Raw genomic sequence first — 22,947 nt, forward strand, 5'->3', positions numbered from 1 at the left:
ACTGTGGCATATGGACAAAGTAAAAAAGGGGGGGGGATAAAGAGGGAAGAAACCATGGTGGGCGATTAAAGAGTTAGTAATTTTAACTTTGAAAGTGAATGGGATGAACTCTCCTATGAAATGTAAGCAAATAGCAGAGTAGATTAAAAACCCAAATCCTACAATGTGATGCTTAAAAGAAACTCATTTGAAGCAGAGGGATGCATATAGAGTAAAGTTGAAAGGTTGGAGCAGGATATATTTTTGCTTCGGCTGAAGTGAGAAAAGCAGGAGTAGCAATCTTTACCTCAAACAAAGCAGTTGCAAAAATCAATCTCATTAAAAGAGATAAGAAAATAAACCTTATCCTCCTAAAAGGTGCCATAGAAAATTAAGTAATTTCATTACTAAATATAAATGCACCAAGTGGTATAGCATCAAAATTCTTAAAGAAGTTGAATGTGTTAACAGGAAGACATAGACAGCAAAGTTCTACTTGTAGGAGACATCAAACTTCCACTCTCAAATTTAGATAAATATAACTTAAAATAGACAAGAAGGAAGTTAAGGAGATAAATAGATTATTAAAAAAAACCTAGGTATAATAGACCTTTGGAGAAAACTGAATGGGGATAGAAAGGAATATATTTTTTTTTCTGTAGTTCATGGAACTTACACAAATGTTAATCATCTACCAGGGCATAAAAACCTAATAATTAAATGCAGAAATATAGAAATAGTGAGTATATCCTTCTCAGATAATGATGCATCAAAATTCACATGTAATAATGGGCCAGGGAAAGATAGACGCAAAAGTAATTGGAAGGTAAATAACTTCTTTTTAAAGAATGAAGAGGAGGCAGTTAGGTGGAGCAGTTGATAGAGGTTCGACCCTGGAATCAGGAGGAGCTGAGTTCACATCAGGCCTCAGACACTTAATAATTTCCAAGCTCTGTGACCTTGGGCAAGTCATTTAATACCATTGCCTTGCAAAAACAAACAAAAAAAAAGTATAGACCAAACAACAAATTATAAAAATAATTAATGATTTCATCCAAGATAATAACAATAATGAAACAACATGCCACAACTTTTGAGAATCAGCTGAGCCAGTTGTCAGGGGTTATATTATATCTTTAAATGCTTACATTAATAAATTAGAGAAAGAGGAAATCAATGAACTAAATATGGAACTAAAAAAATAAGAGAAAAAACAAATTAAAAACCTCCAATTAAATATTGAATTAGAAATTCTAAAAATTAATGGAGAAATTAATAAAATCAAAAGCAAGAAAACTATTGAACTAGTAACTAAAACTAGATGTTGGGTTTATGAAAAAAACAAGAAAATTGAAAACCTCTTGCTAATTTGAGTAAAAAAAGAAAGAAGAAATGCAAATTACTAGTATCATAAATGAAAAAGGTGATCCCAAAACCAATGAGGAGAAATTTAAAGTAATAATTCAGAATTATTTTTCCCAACTGTTTGCCAATAAATTTGATAATCTAAGTGAAATGGATGAATATTTAAACAAAATATAAATTGCCTACATTAAAGGAATAGGAAATTAAATACCAGAATAACCCTATCTCAGAAAAAGAAATTCAACAAATGATTGTGGAATTCCCCGTGAAAAAAAATTAACAGGATCAGATGGATTAACAAGTCAATTCTATGAAAAATTTTAGGCACAATTGGTGCCCATTCTATAGGTGAAGATGGAACTCTGTCTACTCTTTCTATGACATTATTATGGTGTTGATATCTAAACAAGGAAGAGTCAAAACAGAGAAATAAAATTATAGACCTATCTCCCTAATGAATATAGATGCTAAAATCTTAATAAAATGATTACAGCAAGTTATCACAAGGATAATGCATTATAACAAAGTAGGATTTATCCTAGGATTAGAAGGTTGGTTAAATAATGGGAAAACTGTTAGTATAATTGACTATATCAATAACAAATCTGTCAGAAGTCATGTGATTATATCAATAGAAGCTGAAAAAGCCTTCGACAACATACAGTACCCATTCCTACTCAAAATACTAGAGAGTGTAGGAATAAATGGATTGTTCCTTAGAATAAAAAGCAGTATCAATCTGAAACCATCAACAAGTATTACATTCAGTGGGGATAGGCTGGAGGCATTCCCAAAGAGATCAAGTGCGAATCATGGATTCCCAATATCACCACTACTATTCAATATTGTATTAGAAATGTTAGCTTAAGCAATAAGAGAGGAAAATTAATTGAAGAAATTAGAAATTGGAAGAAAGAGACAAAACTCTCTTTGCAGATGACATGATGGTATATTTAGAATATCCAAAAAAACAACTAAAAAACTACTAGAAACAATTAGCAACTTTAGCAAAGTTGAAGGATATAAAACAAACCCTAGCAAATCCTCAACATTTCAATATATGATTAGAAAGATATAGCAGAAAAAGCTAGAAAGAGAAATCCTACTCAAGGACAATAGAAAATTAATAACAGTCTACTGCAGTCTCAAAAATTTTATGAAAATAATTACAAAACACTTCTCACACAAATGAAATTAGATTTAAATTACTGGGCAGATATCCACTGCTCATGAATAGACTGATCTAATATAATAAAAATGACAATTCTACCTAAATTAAACTCCTTATTTAGTGCCATATCAATCAAAATTCCAAAAAAGTAATTTAATGAGTTAGAAAAATATGTAAGTAAATTCATATGGAGAAATAAAAAATGAAGAGTTTTTAGGGATTGAATGAAAAAAAGTACAAAAGAAAGTGACTTAACCCTACCAGATTTAAAATTATATTATAAAGCATCAGTCCTCAAAAATGTTGGATATTGACTACTGGTATTTACTACTGACCCTGAAGAAATCATGAAAAAAAGGTAAAAACAACACTTGTACAAAAATATTCATAGCAGCCCTGTTTGTGGTGGCAAAGAATTGGAAACTGAGTGAATGTCCATCAACTGGGGAATGGCATATGTATGTGATGGAACACTATTGTTCTATTAGAAACCAGGAGGGATGGAAATTCATCGAAGCCTGGAAGAATTTGCTGAACTGATGCTGAGCAAGATAAGTAGATACAGAAGAACATTTTATACCTTAACAGCAACATGGGGGTAATTATCAACTTTAATGGACTTGTTCATTCCATTAGTGCAACAATCAGGCATGATGTTGGGGTATCTGTGATGGAGAATGCCATTTGTGTATCCAGAGAAAGGATTGTGGAATTTGAACAGAGACCAAAGGTTATTACTTTTAAATTAAAAAAACAACCATTATCTTATTCAACTTAGATTAATGTATACAATGGAAACAGTGTAAAGACTAACAGACTGCCTTCTGTGGGGGTGGGGTGGGGAGAGGAAAGCGATTTTAGGGAGAAAATTTCAAAATTCAAAACAAATAAATCACCTTAAAATTGTCTGGTATTGGTTAAGGAATTGACTGGCAGATCAGTGGAATAGACTATGTACAAATGAGATAGCAGGAAATGATTATAATAGTCTGCTGTTTGATAAACCCAAACAGTCCAGCTTTGGGGATTAAAAACTCTCTCTTCTATAAAATCTACTATGAAAGTTGGAAGTTAGTAGGGCAGAAACTTGGATTAGACCAACACCTCAGATGCTATACCAAGATAAGATCAAATAGGATACAGAATTTAGAAGAGCAAGGAATAGTTTTCTTGTCAGATCTATGGAAAAGGAAGTAGTTTATAACCAAGGAAGAGATGGAGAACATCATTACACATAAATTAGATAATTTTGATTACATTAAATTTAAAAGCTTTAGCACAGATAAAACCACTGTAATCAAGATAAAAAAATGTAGTAAATTGGGAAACAATTTTTACAACTAGTATTTCTAATAAATGACTCATTGCAAAAATACATAGAGAACTAAATCAAATTTGCAAAAAAAAAAAAAACTCAAGCCATTCCCCAATTGACAAATGGTCAAAGGAAATGTGCATGCAATTTAGAGATGAGGAAATCAAAGCAATCCATAGTCATAAAAAAGTTGCTTTAAATCATTACTGATTAAATAAATAACTGATGGATGAGCTAAATATAAATGTTGCTTCTGAATTGCTTGATACCACTTCATTCCCTTTTTAAAACTTTCTCTTTGCATTTATTTCCACTGTATGAATTTGTACTATTTAAGACCAGACTGCTTAGACAAAAGTAAACAAGACTACTTTTTCCCTGTGTTACCATAAGTTTAAATTTATAGAAACTGAATTAGGAAAATTTTATTACAGATTTAAAATAACATGGACATAGTGTTGGAGGTTGCAACATATATTTTCTTAACTTATTCCACTTGCTTCCCTCTGTCCTCCTAAAAAAGGAAGATTCCTTGATCCCCTATTTTTCTCATACTACTCATGAGTCCTCTACATCAGCTTGTTCTTTTCTCACACTGTGTCTTTGAGTGAGAGCACTCAGCAGGGTCACATCTATCTATAGAGTCAATCTTTTAATAATTCAGATGATAGCTGTTACGTGTGTAGCATTTCAGTCTTTGCTGACCCAAGAAGCAAGGTGAACTCATTCATTAGGGAAGTTGCCCCATGAATTCCTGTGGCTCCTAATCAACAAGAGTAACTTTTTTTATGTGTGATTTGCAATGATTACCAATTTTCCAGTGATTACCAATCCCCAGAGTCATCCAACCAGCCTTAATCAGAGTTATTTTTTATCTGTGTTTGTGTATGTGTATGTGTGTGTGTGTGTGTGTGTGTGTGTGTGTGTGTTACTGTGAACTATAATAAAATATTACATTGAGAGAAAATCTAAGAAAAAAGACTGGTCCACAAGTGGACATGTACCAATACAGTTAAGAAAGGATGGAAAGGTATAGAAGCTAGAAGGAAGACAAAGGTCAATGCTGACTGCATTCAGTCTTGTGACCACAAGCCTAGAAAGTGGAAACAGTGATTAAAATTGTTAAAGGCAACAGAGAAGAATATATTTAGTATGAGAAAGAAAAAAAATACTTAAGGAGATACATCAAAGTGATAAAATTCTAAATTTTTCTTTTATTTAATCAATAAGGAAATGACTTATTTTTATCATCAATGAATAAAAAGAACATGGAAAAAGAAGATTCATGAAACAGGTCTAGTTTTTGAAAGAGAATAAGAACTAGACTGAGATTGAAAAGGATCTGATTGTATGGAATTTCTCTCTTCCTTGAGTAAATACTTTAATTTGCTGGTACTTAGTTCCCTTATCTCTAAAATAAACTGTTGGGCTACTTCATCTATATGCAAGGCTGCATCCAAATTAAAAAAACTCTACGATTTCATCTTGAATTTTATTTTGTAATATTTTAATATGTTATTTTATTAAAAGCTGACATTTTTAATTTTTTTGTGTTGAGACATATTTATGTGTCTTTTAAAAATCAAATCAATTTCTAAAAAAACCCTATTTTTGTAAGGTACCAAACTAGATACATCAAATAATAAATGATTGAAACACACATCCCAGGCTCTCTTTCTCAAAGAGCTTATAGTCTAATTGATATTGACTAGAAATGCATGATGAAAATTGAATAATAAAAGATTTAAGTAAAAAGAGAAAGTATTGCAATATATTGTTACTCAACTAATTTTTATTAATTTTTATAATTATTATTATAAACTATAGTAAGTGTTCTAGAAGAGAAGGGAAGGACATTCCAAGCAGGTAAAATCACATAAAAATATTATACCTGTTGTATAGTTTTTAGACTAATTTTACTCATTCATCAAAATTAAATCAGTTCTTTAAAGCTAATAAAATCTTAATTGGTTCCAGTCATACTACCAAATGTCATGACAAACTTTTGCTCTTCAAATCTACCTTTTAGATCATCTACTTCTTTTGATTCTCTGTCATGGAAACATCCAGGGTTCTAATTCTCAATTACAACCTTCCAAAAAATAATGCATGTAAAAGAATAGAAATAAAAATCACAGAAGCTATGGATTGATACACTGTGTTAGACCATTCTCTTTATAATGATACTGACAGGAATTTAGGCATGAGTATAATAGATGTCTTCTTTGACAATAATCTCTAAAAATTAAGGGAACAAAAAGAATAATTCTAACTTCCTGGAAAACACTAAGTATTTTTTTTATTATCATTTTATTTCATTCACAGCACCTTTGTAAGTATTGAACTTAAAGTCGGCATGCAAATATCATTGATCAATTTATTGTCAGAAAAAACAATAACTATTAAAAATATTAATTTAGTATATATGGATTTATCCTCAATTCATGTATATTTTTTGCCCACATAATGTTTCAGGATAGGAGGCGTCATGTATTTTCAATCTATTGTATAAACAATCTATTCAATCTATTGTATACAAAGTATGAACTTTATATAGGAAAACAAAATCTTTATCCTTTAGATCTATTTTTCAGCTCTCTTTGCATTAAATTGTTTTTGAATTCTTTTAGGCCTTGGGCAAACAGGCTATGGTTATTTTTCATGACCCCAAAATTATGTTTACTTGTATATAGATTGTCATTGTTTTAAAAGTGATTACAAATATTAGGAAAAGGTTCCTTTTTAAGATTCAGCAAATGAATAACTAAATTAAATTTCTTTTATAATGAATGATTCAATTTAATCAGCTATAGGCTTCTTAAAATAGACCATGTATTTGACCTTTTAAGTCATCATATGATTTTACATTGTGTACACTTTAATTAGGGAAATTAAATTCAGTTTAAGACAAAAATAAAAATGAGAAATTGTTAGACTTAATGCCATTAAAGTCCCACAACATCCAGCCTGGGAATCAGTGAGATTTGATATAAAAATGATGCATTAATCTATCTCCTGCAATTGTCATGTAATTAAATAAACTATATAACTTTCAGTGTGCTTTTTAGGACTTTTCTAGATTTCTTACAAGACAGAGATTCTAGTGAATGTAACCTTTCTCTTTCTTGTCCTTCAATGTTAGAAGGCCACAAAAGGATTTTTGGTTTGAATTTCATAGTCATTCGACATTTAAAAAGTAATTCAACAAAATCATTTCCTGTATTGTATAGGTAACTAAACTATATCCACTTTGATTTTAGATTTCAGTGATAATCCAAAATATCCTGTTTTGTTGGTGTGGTCTACAGATACATGTACTTTTTGTCCTTTCTTTAGAAAAATTAATGTCCTATGAGTATAATAGGGTGAGATTGGTTAATAAGAGTATAGTTCCTAGCAGATCTAGATAACTGAGGTAGCACCACATATTTGACTGAAATAAGAGAAAGAAGATTTAGAATACAACACCCACTGTAAAACCCAGACATCTGAGTACAAGATTCCTGGGAATAAAAATGTATCCCCGAGCAATGGTCTTTATCCCTGCCTAAATCAACCAACAGTCATTATCCTTGGGAGAGTATATTGTGGAATATAACCATACCATCTTTGTCACAACCAAAATCATTTACTGATAATACCTAATTAAAAGAAGATAAGCACAAGGATCCTGGGAATAATAGTAAAATCTACTACCTGTCATCATCTTTGTAGATGAGACCTACAACTGGTACCCTAAGAATCACTCTTTCCTTCTGATTTGTAGCTAAATAGTCCCATTTATACTCTCCCTCATTTTGACCTCCTTGGAAACAAAAAGTATTTTGTCTTTCTGTTTGTATTATCAGTACTTACCACAGCATTTTGTATACACTAAGAACTTAATAAATGCCTTTCCATTCATTTATGATCATATATTGTTAAAGACAAGGGTCTAGATTTTAGAACTTGGGTAGAAACTCTATTTGCTGGAAATGCACATGTACAAATGGATAAAAATGAATAAATACATTATTTTTTTAAAAAGAAACTATTTGCCAGATCAGAGAGAGTCTTCCCATAGGTCTTTCACTGATCATGATCCTTCTCCTTATCCTTCTGTTGTTGAATGAAAATCATGATATCAGTGACTACAGCAACCTCTTAGTTTGTATTTTTTTGGTGCTATCTGCTTTCTTCCTTCACCTCCCACTCAGCTTCAGGATAGGCCTTAAGACTTCCGGACTATTTCTTTCCTTTATGGTCCCTTTTTAGAAATAATAATACTAATACTAACACTAATGCTAATACTACTACTACTACTACTACTAATAATAATAATGATGATGATGATGATACTATGTTATTTTTATAACCTGAAATTGCATCTTATCCTTATGTGGAACCAAAAGCCTATCTTAGCCCACCATGATAGAATATTGTAAAATTTTAATCATGAAAAATAGGTATTGGAAATCTTATCTTCAAATACAACCCTTTCATTTTATAAATTAGAATACTGGGGACTGGGTCAATGCAAGTAAGTGACTCCATTAGGGTTACTCAAATTAGCAGGAAAGTTAAGACTATAATACACATTTTTCTGACTACAATCTTAGTGGCATCTCTTCTGACATAGTTTCTTCTTTAAATGTCACCAATCCAGGGATATTTTTTTCTGGGTAAGCCTAACATTTCATATTTTATTATCTGTAATATGAAATATTTTTGTTTTGTGGACTCTTGATCCACAATTATGAGAATTTCCTATCTGAACCTGATTATAGTTCAATCAGTTAATAAAAAAGCATTTAAATATCCACAATGTGATAGATTATTCTGTAAAATAGATATGTAGGTTGTTAATTTTTCTACAGTCTAATAGACATAATCTTTAAGGAAAAAACCATTCTAAAGTCATCACAAAAATTTCTTTTATTCATACATTATAAGAAAGCATCATTCATTTAATATAAGTATATAAACAACAGTACATTCTTATAATATTTCTAATTAAGGATTTCACATGATTATCTGGTGCCATTATATGAGCAATACTGGAAGAGAATCAAATGTTGTGGGAAAAGGGAGGCAAAGAGAATTTTCTTGATTTGGTAATTCTTTTTCCCTTGTCAGTGCAATACAACCAAGAAATGATACACATGAAACTTAATTTTTTTTTTTGTGTTGCTCCCTGTCTCTGGGATCTTGGTTAAATAATTTGATTTTCCTGTAACACAGGTTCTCAATTACAAAACAGAGAGCTTGGATTTGATGACATCTGAGATCACTTCCAATTTTAGATGTATATTTGTATGCCTCACTAATCTTGAATCTGGGAGATAGATATATGTTTGTATAGACACACACATATCATACACACACACATACATGCATGAATAGAGAGGAGATAGATAGATCGATAGATAGATAGATAAATGGATAGACAGGTAGAAAAAAAGAACAATTGCATAGAACATGGAAGAACACATACATTGATGAATACATATTTAAGTAAGAATAAAGGCAGATTTTTTTCTTTTCTGCCATAGTTTCTTCTTTAAGTTCCACCAATCTAAGAATTTTGGGGGGATATCCTTTGAATAATGCATTGAATAATACATCCCACAATATATAAATTCCACAATAATGAATTCCACAATATATGGTCCCTTTTCTTGATTTTTAAATTTGATTAGAAGTAATTCATTGGATTCAAATTGCTCAAATGCTTTGAATTTCACTCCCTTTTCCTAGTTTGTCTTGTGGGGTGCAGGGCATTATAAATTATCTGCTTTGCTATAGAAGTGTTGATTTGATCTGGAGAGCTATTAAAATTTTATGCTATTCCTTATACTTGGAACTCTCTTAACCAGTGTGTTAAAAAAATGAAGAAAAAAAAGAATTCATCCATTGTAACAAATGTAGGCATCTTAAATTCTATTGTTAAACTCAGCCCTTAAACGATAGGTCAAAATTACATTCATATTTAACTATTTTCTGTTCAAAGTAAAATGATGAGCTCTTCTTTGCCCTTTCCTCCATCTCTATTCCATCAACTAAAATTAGACTCTGCATAATTGGCAACTTATTTGAGATTCTGATCACATTATTATCTTTCCTCTAATGTACTTCAATCAGTTGTTGGGCCATTTAAATATGTCCTTTTGGGACAAGTCATTAAAGAGGTTTGTTTAATTTTCTTTAAAAAAAATTAGAGTTAGAAAAAAAGGGAACGGAAAGTCATCTTAAATTTCCCAAAAGTTCAAAAATGATATTTTCTAAAGAAATTAAAAAATACATTGGTTCTTGTCTTTCATTATTGAAGAAGACAAAAATAACATCACTATGTGGTAGACAAATTGTAGTATGTCTGACTGTGTCTGATCAGCTCAATATGTGCTTGTAATCCTCTACCACAGGTTGTACACAAACAATCCATATGGACACCTGGGATGCTTACCTTAAACTTATGTAAGTGATGGTTCCTCTAAGCTGCTTCTGTTCTGTCTTTCTCATGGAGCACACTATGCTGGGCTTGTGCCAGTGCCTTCCATTCTGTATAATCAATTCTAAATTACATTTTTTTTAAACAGGCCATTTTATTAATTGTATTTTTGAGTAGCTTTGTTATTTTTTCACCATATGCACATACGTATATATATATATATATATATGACATGTATGTATATATATATATGTATATATATATATATATACATATATGTATTTAAGTTACAAAATTTCCATTCACCCTCCCTTCTCACCCCCCCCCAGTGGAGAAATTAGTTTAGCATTGTATGTACATATTTTTGATAAACATGTTTACAGATAAGTCCTTTTTTGGGGATGAGAAATTAAGATTAGGGGAAAGAAATACATAAGGTATGATTTTCATAAATGTTCAGAGTTGGCTTTTTTTCCTCTTCTTTGTTTTGTTTTGTTTTGCTTTTCTTCCTATGGTTGAGGTTAGCATTGTTCATAGCCCATGTAATAAAGTTGTTCTAGCTTTCTAAACTGCTGAGAGGAGCAGCACCCATCAAAGTTGATCATCTCACAATGTTTTTGCTAACGTGGACAAATTATAAAATTCTTAAGAGAGACCTTCAGCATGTCCAAGTATTGCTTTTTCTGATCCCTTGTGAGTGCTTGCCTGGTGTGAGTTCTCCATAAAAGTTGTTTTGGCAAGAGTCCATGTGGCATTATCACCAGGATAATACACTATGACTAATTAGGATTTATCCCAGGAATGCGGGGATGGTCCAATATTAGGAAAACTGTTAGTATAATTAATTATATCAATAACAAACCAATCACAAATCATATCATTAAGTCAATAGATGCTGAAAAAGCTTTTGACAAAATATAACACCCATTCCTACTAAAAACACTACAGAGTGTAGGAATAAATGGATCATTCCTTAGAATAATAAGTAGTATCGATCTGAAAGCATCAACAAGCATTATATGCAACAGGGATAGGCTAGAAGCATTCCCAATAAGATCAGGGATGAAACAAAGATGCCCATTATCAACACTACAATTCAATTCTGTATTAGAAATGTTAGCTTCAGCAACTAGAGAAGAATATGAAAATGAAGCAATTAGAATCAGGAAAGAAGATACAAAACTCTTATTCTTTGCATATGACGTGATGGTATACCTAGACAATCCCAAAAAATCATCTAAAAACCTATTAGAAATAATTAGTAAATTTAGCAAATTTGCAGGATATGAACTAAGCCCCCACACATCCTCTCAACATTTCTATATATGACTAGCAAGATACAGCAGGAAGAGCTAGAAAGAGCAATCCCATTCAAAAGTAACCTCAGACAATATAAAATACCTGGGAGTCTATCTGCCAGGGCAGACTCAAAAATTTTTTGAAAACAATAATAAAATATTTCTCACACATAAAAATCAAATTTAAATAACTGGGCAAACATCAACTGCTCTTGGAGAGGTTGAGCTAATACAATAAAAATGACAATTGTACCAAAACTAAACTAGCTGCTTAGTGCCCTACCAATAAAAATTTTGAAAAATTACTTTAATGAGCTAGAAAAAATTGTAAGTAAATTCATATGGAGAAATAAAAAGTTAAGAATTTCCAGTAATTTAATGAAAATTTGCAAAAGAATGTGGCTTAGACCTAGCAGATCAAAAATTATATTATAAAACATCAGTCTTAAAAACTGTTTGGTATTGGCTAAGAAAAAGAGTAGTGGATCAGTGGAATAGACTAAGTGCAATAGCAGGAAATAATTATAGTAATCTGCTGTTTGATAAACCCAGAAAGTCTAGCTATTGAGATAAAAGCTCTCTCTTCAATAAAAACTGTTGAGAAAATTGGAAGTTAGTATGGCAGAAACTTGGATTAAACCAACACCTCACATGCTATACCAAGATAAGATCAAAATGCATACATGATTTAGACATAAAAACCAATATTATAAGCAAACAAGAGTTCTAAGAATAGTTTACCTGCAACATCTATGGAAAGGGAAGCAGTTTATAACCAAGGAAGAAATGGAGAATATCATTAAAAACAAACTAGATAATTTTGATTACATTAAATTAAAAAGCTTTTGCACAGACAAAACCACTGTTACCAAGATCAAAAGAAATATAGTAAATTGGGAAACAATTTTTACAACTAGTATTTCTGAAAAAAGGACTAATTTCATTTCTGAAATATACAGAGAACTGAGTCAAATTTTCAAAAAAAAGCCATTCCCCAATTGATAAATGATCAAAGGATATGCAAATGCAATTTACAGATGAGGAAATCAAAACAATCCATACTTATATGAAAAACTGCTCTAAAACATTACTAATTAGAGAAATGCAAAATTAAAGCATTTCTGAGGTACCTCACACTTCTCAGACCGACCAATTACGACCAGAAAGGACAATAAACAATTTTGGAAGAGATGTAGGAAATCTGGGACATTGGATACATTGTTGGTGGAGTTGTGAACTCATCCAGCCCTTCTAGAGAGAAGATTAGAATTGCACCCAATGCACAACAAAAATGTGTATACCCTTTGATACATCAATACAACTACTGGGTGTATATCCTGAAGAGATTGTACAAAATTATTCATAGCAGCCCTCTTTGTGGTGGAAAAGAATTGGAAATTAAGTGTCCCTCAATTGGGGAATGGCTTAACAAAATGTGGTATATGTATGTCATGGAACACTATTGTTCTATTAGAAACCAGGTGGGATGGGAATTCAGGGAAACCTGGAAGGAGTTGCATGAACTGATGTTGACAGAGATGAGCAGAAGCAGAAAAACATTGTACACCCTAATAGCAACATGGGGGTGATGATCAACCTTTATGGACTTGCTCAATCCATCAGTGCAAGAATCAGGGACAATTTGGGGCTTTCTGCAATGGAGAATATCATCTGTATTCAGAGAAAAAATTAAACAACAACCAAAGACTATTTCCTTCAATTTAGAAAAAAAACCTTATCTTTATATGTAATTTTACTATCCATCATACTTTATTTTTCTTCTTTAAGGATATGATTTCTCTCTCATCACATTAAACTTAGATCAATATATTCCATGTTAATAATTTAAAGAGTAAAAGACTGTCTTCTGTGGGGTTGGGGGTAGGGAAGAGAGATTAGGGGGAAATTGTAAAACTCAAAATTAATGAAATCTTTCTTAAAATGAAATATATCTGTATTTGGAAACAAAAAAATTTACATCTGTCATTCTGACAAATGTGTCAAACCCATCATAGTTGCACTTCTTGTAGCAATGTTGGAATGCTAAGCAGCTTAGTTGGAGTGAAGATCTCAGTATCTGGTATCTTCTCCTTCCAAGTGATCTTCAGAATCTTCCTAAGACAATTTAAATGGAAGTGATTCAGTTTGGGAACATGACGCTAATAGATTATCCAGAAATCACAGGTATATACTAATGAGTTAATCACAACAACTCTGTAGTTTGGTAGTTATTCCTCTCTCATACTTTCTTTCACAGTCTCCTGAGTCTACTGAGCTAGCTCTGGCAATGGATGTATCTACCTCATTGTCAATGTGTGCTTCCCTGGAAAAGACCCTGCTGAGGTAAATGTACTTGTTCCATAGTACTCAAAAATTTTCTATATACTGTAACCAATGATTCTACATAAGGATGGTGCCATGCTGGCTGACAGGGCACCTGTTTTATTGGTGGTAATTGTTGGGTCAAAGTTAGCACAAGCAGTAGAAAATCAATCTATAATTTCTTGCACCTCAACTTCAGAAGTTTCACTGACTGTACAATCATCTGCAAACAGAAGATCATGCACCAATACTTTCTCCACTTTGGTCTTGGTTTGTAGTATTTTCAAGTTGTAGAATCAAAGTGATATGGACTAGGCCTGTGATTTCATTAAGATGAAAAAAATGTATTGCAAAACATCTACTAAAGTGGGCTGGCACACCCTTCACAACCATTTTTATTCTGACATTTATTTTTCTGTTTTGGGTTACATATCTTAACTGAATCTTCTCCATATAGTGACACAGAAATATGGAATGTAATCAATAATATTTATTTATTTAATCATAGTATTTGCCCAAAATAGTACTATATACTTTTAAAGAGAAATTAAAGAACATATGACCCATTATCTACACTAGGCAATCTCATAGTTTTATGAAATAATTTAAATATAGGGGGAAAATGGAAAATTCTTGAATATAGGAAGAATCAAGGTGTAATGTAATACAAAATGAATTTAGAATCAGTAGACATGGGTTTGCATTCTAACCCTGTGTCAGGGCTATCTGTGTTATTAATCTCACATTTTCCAGTTTTTTAGTCTAGTAAAATGAAGAGATTGGATAGCTAAAGTTCATTGAAGACTTGAACAACTCAGATATATATATATATATATATATATATATATCTGTATAAATTTATTGATCATTTTACATGTGTACCCTACAAAATTTGAAGCACCTCAGATGCAGTCTGTAGTGATCCCCTGTCCACCAGGAGATCAATTTGGATCAGGAGAGAAAAGAAAAACACATTAACACATAGGTACAGAGTATCAGCAGGACAACTGATGGAGCCATTTTATTGAAAACAAACAGTTGTTAGAGAAGAAAACCACAAAATTAGTATACAGGATAAAAACAATGATGTAACTTTGTTATGGGCAGGAATTAACCCAGCAGGATGTAACCCACTTCAAGAAGTTTGGAAACAGAACTTATTAAATAGTGAGGCCAAGAGTGACACAGTTGTGTTATCAAATCAGATTTCTGTGGAACCTTTCAGCTCAAGAGTTATCAGAGCTCAAGTTATTTTAGTCAAAATTGGCCTCTTGACCCCAAACTCACTTGAGAGGCCTTTAGAGTAGTTGTAATTGTTAACAGTAATTATGGCAATAACTTTTTTATTTAGACATAAGATTAATATAAGATTAATAGCTTAGTTCTGGCAGAGGCAAGATGGTGATAGGAGAAGAAAATCTCTTAGGTGCTCTCCCCCCACCCAATATTTCAAAACCCATAAAATAAGGACTCTAAATTTTAGAGAAACAGAACCTACAGAGGGATCCAGTGAGGGAGTTCTCCAGCCTAAAGTAATCTAGAAAACAGTAGAAAGACACTGCTCCATGGGGTTAGGAGGGGCTGCTGGCCAGAATGAAGGAACTTCAGCCTCCTGGAGGCAGCCCCAGGGTGCCTGGGAGCCGTGGCTCACAGCAGCAGTGGCAATTTCCTGACCTACACCCAGGGAACACAGGGCAGAACTTGGAGGATCAGCGGGGGTACATCTGCCAGAGCAAACAGGTGAAGTCCACCTATCATGGCACTCAAAGGGCAGCGGTGGCCTTGGCAGCCCAGATCTAGGAAAGGGAAGCAGGTGGAGCCAGTAAGCAGGAGCCTCCAGGCAACTGAGCCTTGAGTGTTTAGCCTACCAGAAATTGGGTGTTGAGTAAACAGAGAAAAAAGGGAACTCATGATAGACAATTACTTTGGTCTCACGGAGGACTAAAACACTCAATCTGAAGATGAGAAAGTACAAGCTTCTCCCTCTAAAGACTCCAAGAAATATAGAAGTTGGGCTCAGGCTATGAGAGAGCTCAAAAAAGATTTTGAAAATCAAGTGAGGGAGATGGAAGAAAAATTGGGATAAGAAATGAGAAAGATGCAGGAAAAACATGTGTCAGTAGTTTAGTCAAAGAGATACATAAATGCTGAAGAAAATAACGTTTTAAGAACTAGGATAGGTCAAATGGATATAACAAAAAGTTATTGAGAAGAAAAATGCTTTATAAAGCAGAATTGGCCAGATGGAAAAGGAAATAAGAAAGTTCTCTGAGGAAAATAAATGTAGAATGGAACTGAGGGAAGCTGCTGACTTTATGAGAAATCAAGACACAATACTTCAAAACTAAAAGAATGAAAAATTAGAAGAAAATGTGAAACATTTCATTGAAAAAACAACTGATCTGGAAAAGAGATTCAGGAAAGATAATTTAAAAATTATTGGTATACCTGAAATTCATGATCAGGAAAAAATCCTTGCCATTTTCAAAGAATTCCTATAGGAAAATTGTCCAGATACCCTAGAAGCAGGGGGCAAAATAGAAAAAGATCCAAAACGAAACAACCCCCAGAAATATTATAGCCAAGTTCTAGAACTCCTAAGTCAAAGAGAAAATATTACGAGCAGCCAGAAGGAAACAATTCAAATATCGTGGAGCTGCAATCAGGATCACACAGGACTTAGCAGCAACTACATTAAAGGCTCATAAGGTTATAATATAATATTCCAAAAGGCAAAAGAGCTCAGAATGCAACTGAGAACTACCCAGCAAAACTGAACATCAGCTTCCACGGAAAAAGATGGACTTTCAATGAACCAGGGGAATTTCAAATGTTCCTGTTGAAATGGCCAGAATTGAACAGAAAGTTTGATCTTCAAATACAGGACTCAGTTGAAGCATAGAAAGTGGAGAAGGGTAAAATATGAGGGACTTAATGATGATGAACCACATGTATTCCTTCACAGAAAAATGATACTGATAAAACTCCTGAGAAACTTCTCATTTAATAGAGCAGGTAGAAGGAGCTTTTATTGTTGAAGTGCAGGAGAGAGCTGAATTTGAAGACATATTGTAAAAAATGGAGTAAATGGCTAAAAGAGAAAGGTAATAGGAGTAAGAGAAAGAAGAGATGGAATACGGTTAGATATTTCATATAATAAGACATTTTTATTACAATGAGCTACTGAAATGATATGGAAGGTGAGGGGGGAATGAGGGAACCTTTACTCTCATCACAAAGGGCTAGGAGAAGAAACAACATATATATTCAATGCGGTATAGACATCTAGACTAAGACAGAGAGAAGTGGGACATGGGGAATGGGGGGATGTGAGTAATGGAGGAGAGGGTGGACCAAGGGGGAGAGTGGTCAGATATAACGCATTTTCTTTTTTTTTACTTCTGGCAAGGCAATGGGATTGTATGGCCTGTCCGGGACCACAGGGCCAGGTGGTTGCTGGGCCTTAGGGTTGGTATGTGGGCTCGGGGCCTCTTGGCTCCAGGGCTGGTGATCTGTCTGCTGCACCACTCAGTCACCCTACAGAAAATTTAAGAAGAGGGACACAGTGAAAGGAGAGAGAAAATTTAGTATATGGTAGTGGGGAAATATCGAGGGTTTTGTGATCAGCTATGGCAACAGTAGAAAAATGTGGAAGTAGCTTCTGTGATGGACTTATCATAAAGAATGTGATCCACCTGTAACTGAGCTCCAGGTGTTTGAACAAAGACAGAAGCACATTTATAATAATAATAATAATTAATTATTATTATTATTATTATCATCATCATAATCATTTGGGGGGGGTTGCAGGACAAGTAGGTTTGTGTGGCTTGCCTGGGGCCATACAGCTGGCTGATTGTTGGGTGTCTTCAGTCAGGGTTTGTTCCTGGGTGCTCCTGGCTCCAGGATCGGTACTCTGTCTGTGCCATCAAGCTGCCCTTATTATTATTATTATTATTATTATTGTTATTTTATTTTGGTTTGGTTTGGATTTTGCAGGGCAATGGGGTTGGGGTGGCTTGCCCAAGGTCACAAAGCTGGGTGATTGTTGGATATCTTGGACTGGATTTGGACTTGGGTGCTTTTGGCTCCAGGGCTGGTGTTCCATCCACTGTGCCACCTGGCTGCCCCTATTATTATTATTATTTTTAATTTTAATTTTTTCCTCTTTATTGCTCACGAGGGTCTATATTTGGGGGGAGGGTATTATGTTTACTCTTAAACAAGAATATTTTAGTAATGTATAAAAAAATCTGTACAAAAATAAAAATAAATATAAGAATGTTCTTAAAAAATAAAAATATATAAATAACTTAGTCCTTTAGGATTTGATCTTCTATTTTTCAGCTTCCTTTAATATTTTTCCTTTATCCCTTTAGACTTGAAATTAAGTAACTTTTATTAGAATGCATTCTAAATGTTGATTTCTGAAAATATATCTAGAAAGCTGATTCTAGAACAATAACAACAAAATGAATTTCCCTTAATTAAAAGGGAAATATTTTAAAGTCCTCTTGAAAATAATGCCAAGCATTTTTCCATGATCCTAACAGGAAGAATAAAGTCTTATAATAATAATAATAATAATTATTATTATTATTATTATTATTATTATTATTATTATTATTGACATTTACAGGAGATGGGAGCATTTTAATAACAGAAATAACAGTAGATTTCTCCCTAGGCAAGGCTAGTTTCATCAGGTCTTGTGTTGCTCTGTGGGCCAGTGTTTTGTCAGTCCTTCCCTGGGTGCCTGCTAGACACTGAGGAAGGTTCTCTTTTGGGCTGTGTGGGTATATGGGTGCCAATACCACTCCACATCTCTTGTGGCTTCGTGCTCCAGAGTGCCCAGGAGGATCATATACAATTTCATCTCAAATCTTGGCCCCACCTCTGTCAGATCCACTGTGTGATGATCTGGTTTCCAGTACACATGATGCCGAAAAGAAATGTAGTCATCCTTGTTGGCAAAAGTGATGACTCGGTGGTTATCATCCTTAGGTACAGGGAAGAGGTATCGGAGGATATTTGAGGCTCGTTGTCCAAGGAGAGAAGAAAAGCCATGGAAGATAAGGTGGGGAAGGGCCTCTGAGGCAGTGCCAAGGTCAGGGACATCATGTCGCATTACCACATTACACAGTCTGAAATATGCAGTAGGCCCAAAGGGCAAGTGGCTCACGATGAGGCCAACTGGGGCCCTCGGTGCTCATGGACCAGCAGCAGATCTGTGACTCCACTGGCTTGACAAGCACCAACAAGAGTCCGCATTTCATGTCGACCTCGGTTCATTTTCTGAGCACCACGGAATATCAGCTTCAACTCCTTGGCAAACATCTTGAGCCGAGAGGTGGGATCTCGAGATGCCGTGATCCTGATTCTGGGGTCTTCTAGCCCTGCCCATCGGTATTCATCATCTTGGTGGCTCAAGACACCTTCCCCGCCACTATCGAACTCCAATGCCCGTCGGAGAGTCGGGGCTTCCCTTCTCAGCTCAGTAGGTATTGACTGATTCTCATCGAAGGCTCTTTTGAGCCTCACTTTCTTCTCCTCCAGAAGGTACTGCTTCTGCTCCTGGACCTTGCGGTACAAATACTCCCGGCGCAGGCGGCCCTCACGTCTCAGCATGGCTGCAGTCTTCCACCTGCTTCCAATTAGACCACACGCTTCCTGGCCACAGAAGCCTAGTGCGCTTGCGCTACACTAGCTTCCTTTCCCAAATGGAGGAAGCATGGGAGGGCCTCCCTCCACCCCCACACACACACTCCTCAGCTCATTGGCCCAGGGGAATAGGCCCCACCCTCCCAACCCCCAGGCCGAACAGCAGTTGGCTGGAGGCGGGAGGCGGGAGGCGGGATGAAGGAATGAAGGCCTATCAAGAGTCAGGGAGTTCTTTCCCCGCTCCAGCTTCCGCTCTGAGCTTCCGGCTGCCCCCCCCCCCCAAAGTGCAATTACTTATGAATCTTACATTTCCTTGAGTTATGAGATACAGAGAATTAGCTTTGGATAAGGTTATGTAATTAGATACTATTTCGCTGTAAACCTGTATGCAAGTGAATTTTTCCTCTAAAACAGAATAATAGAAAAGACCCAAATTAACTAAGTGCAAAAGAGTAGATCAATACAGTTGCCAATTTATCTGCATGTCTATCCTAATTTTTAAATATTTTAATTGTTAGTGTTTATATTGGACATTTTTTCCCATATTGAGCTAGACTTGTTATTAGAAGGCTTGGATTTATGTTTTACCTGGAATGTGGAAATAAATGATTTTCCTGGCATCAAGGAAATAAAACTCAACCTTAAAACTTCAAAGAGAATAAAAACCTTTCCACTGCCTATCTTGTATAGTGTTTTTTTATGAATAAAACATTTATTAAATGTAAAGCATTATACAATTGCAAGTTGTCCTTATTACAATTGGACCTCTAATACTACCAACTAAAAGTGATGATAATATAATGGATATAAGGGAAAACAGGTTAAAGAAAAGTAAAATTACTATAAACAAACTCAGATAAGTATCATAGTAAGAGTCAAAAAAGACTAGACTTTGAATTTTGCATCTTACTAGCTTACTAATTGTGTGACCCTCTAAAGTCACATGACATTCTTTTACCTTACTTTCTTCACTTGTAAAACTGGGATGAATAATAGAAATTACCTCCAATGTTTGTTGTGAGAATCAAGTAAGACAATATGGAAATCACTTTGCAAAACATAGGAAGAGAAAATAAGTTTGAGTTACGGAGACACTTTGGAAACTTACAGTTTTGTTTGTCAGAATTATTAAGATATTTCGGCATCCTTTGACCATCAATATATACTTATACAACTGAGTTGTGTCATATAGATCAATCCCATAGTGGAGAGGACAGGAAGAGACAACGGAATGTCAATGAAATTCTGCTTTGACTTTTAATATAAATCTGAAGTATTAAAAATTGTAATACTCATTAAGTAAAGTTTTGTGGATTTCTGCTTTCTCACCAAAATAATATTCCTTTGCCTGAAAAGTGATATATACATATGGAAAGATTCTCAGTAAATCTGCAGATAGTCAAGAGTAATTGGTCTTGAGCCAGAACATAATTTGAAACCAGGTGTTATTAAACTAATTAAAATTTTAATTGATTCTTTTGCAGTTTCTGCAAAAGAGAAAATTCATTGATGTTCATTTGGAAAATGAGGTAACAGTGATTTGTGAAGCATTACCAGCTCACATACTAAAAATTAAAGTCAATAAAAATTCATTAGAGAATTAATGGGGTACTCTGACTTCATTGTAAATAGTAAGCATGTAATTGGAGAGCAGTGGATAGTCTCATTGGAAATGGAAAATGGAGACAGGAAAAGAAAATATTACAAACTTTAATGAGAAAGAGCTCCAATTGAGTATTTAACAGAAACTAAAAATTTTGCATTTTCTAAATGACTGACTATTATTCATGATATTTGTTACTCAAATATATTTGTTGATCCAAGTAAGAGTAAATATGTATTTTTATTAAGTGTATTTCCAAAAATTTAGCCAATCCAGAATGTCACAAGGCAAATTATGACAGATTTCAGGAATAATGAAAGAATGGAGGGAGGGAAGGAAAGGAGGAAGAAATGAAGGGAAGATTCAAAAAGGTTTTGTTTTAAATTATGTTTGTTAGCATCTGTGCTAACTTACCCTGAGAAGAAGGTTCTATTGTTATATTCATTTTACAATTGAAAAATTTGAGACACAGATTATGTTATTTGCCCAGGATAACAAAGTAAGTGTAAAGCACTGGATTTGGTTTCATCTTCCTGTCTTATTTACTGCGTAATCTTTTACAAGTCATTTAATTTTTTTAAAGATGAGAACTCATGTTCCTCATCTGTAAAATGAAACAAATACTGCTGATACTACATACATTACAAAATTGTTTTGACTATCAAAGAATACTATATATCAGAAAATCTATAAATTTACATATATATATATATATATATATATATATATATATATATATATATGAACCTATGTGGTATTTAATTTATTTCCATAAAGTGGAAAATGGATGTAAAATATATTTTGAGTAAACACTATAACTTAGAAAATGTTCTATAACAATTTTTTTTACAAAATTTTTTAGGGCATAAAGAGTTGGTTACTTTCCCAGATTCTATGTTTCAGAGGAAATTCTTTACTCAGATGCCAAATTTATTTCCATTTCACTAGCTGTTTCTGAATTTATCATAAAAAATAAAATTTATTTCATTAAACTATTTAATTATTTTTGAAAATAGGACCTAAAGAAGTTTATCAAAACACCAAAAGATTTAATAAAAACATTGCTCTGTTAAAGGCAAGAATGTTATAGATTGACAGACTTTAATGTACAAGCACATCAAACCTATTGATCTGTATATCCTCAGATTTTTGTTGAAAGACCATTTTTGGAGTCTGTGTCAAATACAAAAGAGAAAGAAAGAAAGAAAGAAAGAAAGAAAGAAAGAAAGAAAGAAAGAAAGAAAGAAAGAAAGAAAGAAAGAAAGAAGAGAGAGAGAGAAAAAAGAGAGAGAGGAAGGAAGAGAGGGAGAGAGAGAGGGGCCACAGGTGATTTATAAACTACAGAATTTATGCTCAAATAGGGAAAATTAATACCTAGAGTTAAAGTCGTGTGATTAATAATCACAAGAATTATATACACATTACTATCCCATTTCAATTTCTCTAGTTAGATTGGTTGTTCCAAGTGGAATGCCCTCAACCTCCAACTCCAATTTGTATAAAATATACCCTTCCATCAAGTTTCAACTCAAATTTCTCTACTTCTTTGAACATTTTTTGAAATACCAAACAATATATGATAATTTTTAGGGATAGATTGAAATGAGATTACAAAGTGATTTAAATGCCAAATAAAATCATTAGCATTTTATTCTGAAGATAATAGAAAGCTCCTGGAACTTCTTGATCATGATATTATAGGAATTTTTCAGTTGGAATCCCTTGAAGACCCAGGTAAAATTTTATATACCATCATGTAGGCCTCACAGAGATAGGGCTGGAAAAGAGTGTAATCAGATCAAAAAG

The 22,947-nt window shown here is 33.6% G+C and overlaps 1 pseudogene; it reads right to left on the reverse strand.

Annotated features, from left to right (window-relative positions):
- Nucleotides 1-18,586: 18,586 nt before the first annotated feature.
- LOC141520342 (U3 small nucleolar ribonucleoprotein IMP4 pseudogene) lies at nt 18,587-19,542 on the reverse strand (annotated as a pseudogene).
- Between the last annotated feature and the right edge of the window lie 3,405 nt (nt 19,543-22,947).

Source organism: Macrotis lagotis, chromosome 4 (assembly GCF_037893015.1).
Source record: "Macrotis lagotis isolate mMagLag1 chromosome 4, bilby.v1.9.chrom.fasta, whole genome shotgun sequence".
NCBI classification, from domain to species: Eukaryota; Metazoa; Chordata; class Mammalia; order Peramelemorphia; family Peramelidae; genus Macrotis; species Macrotis lagotis.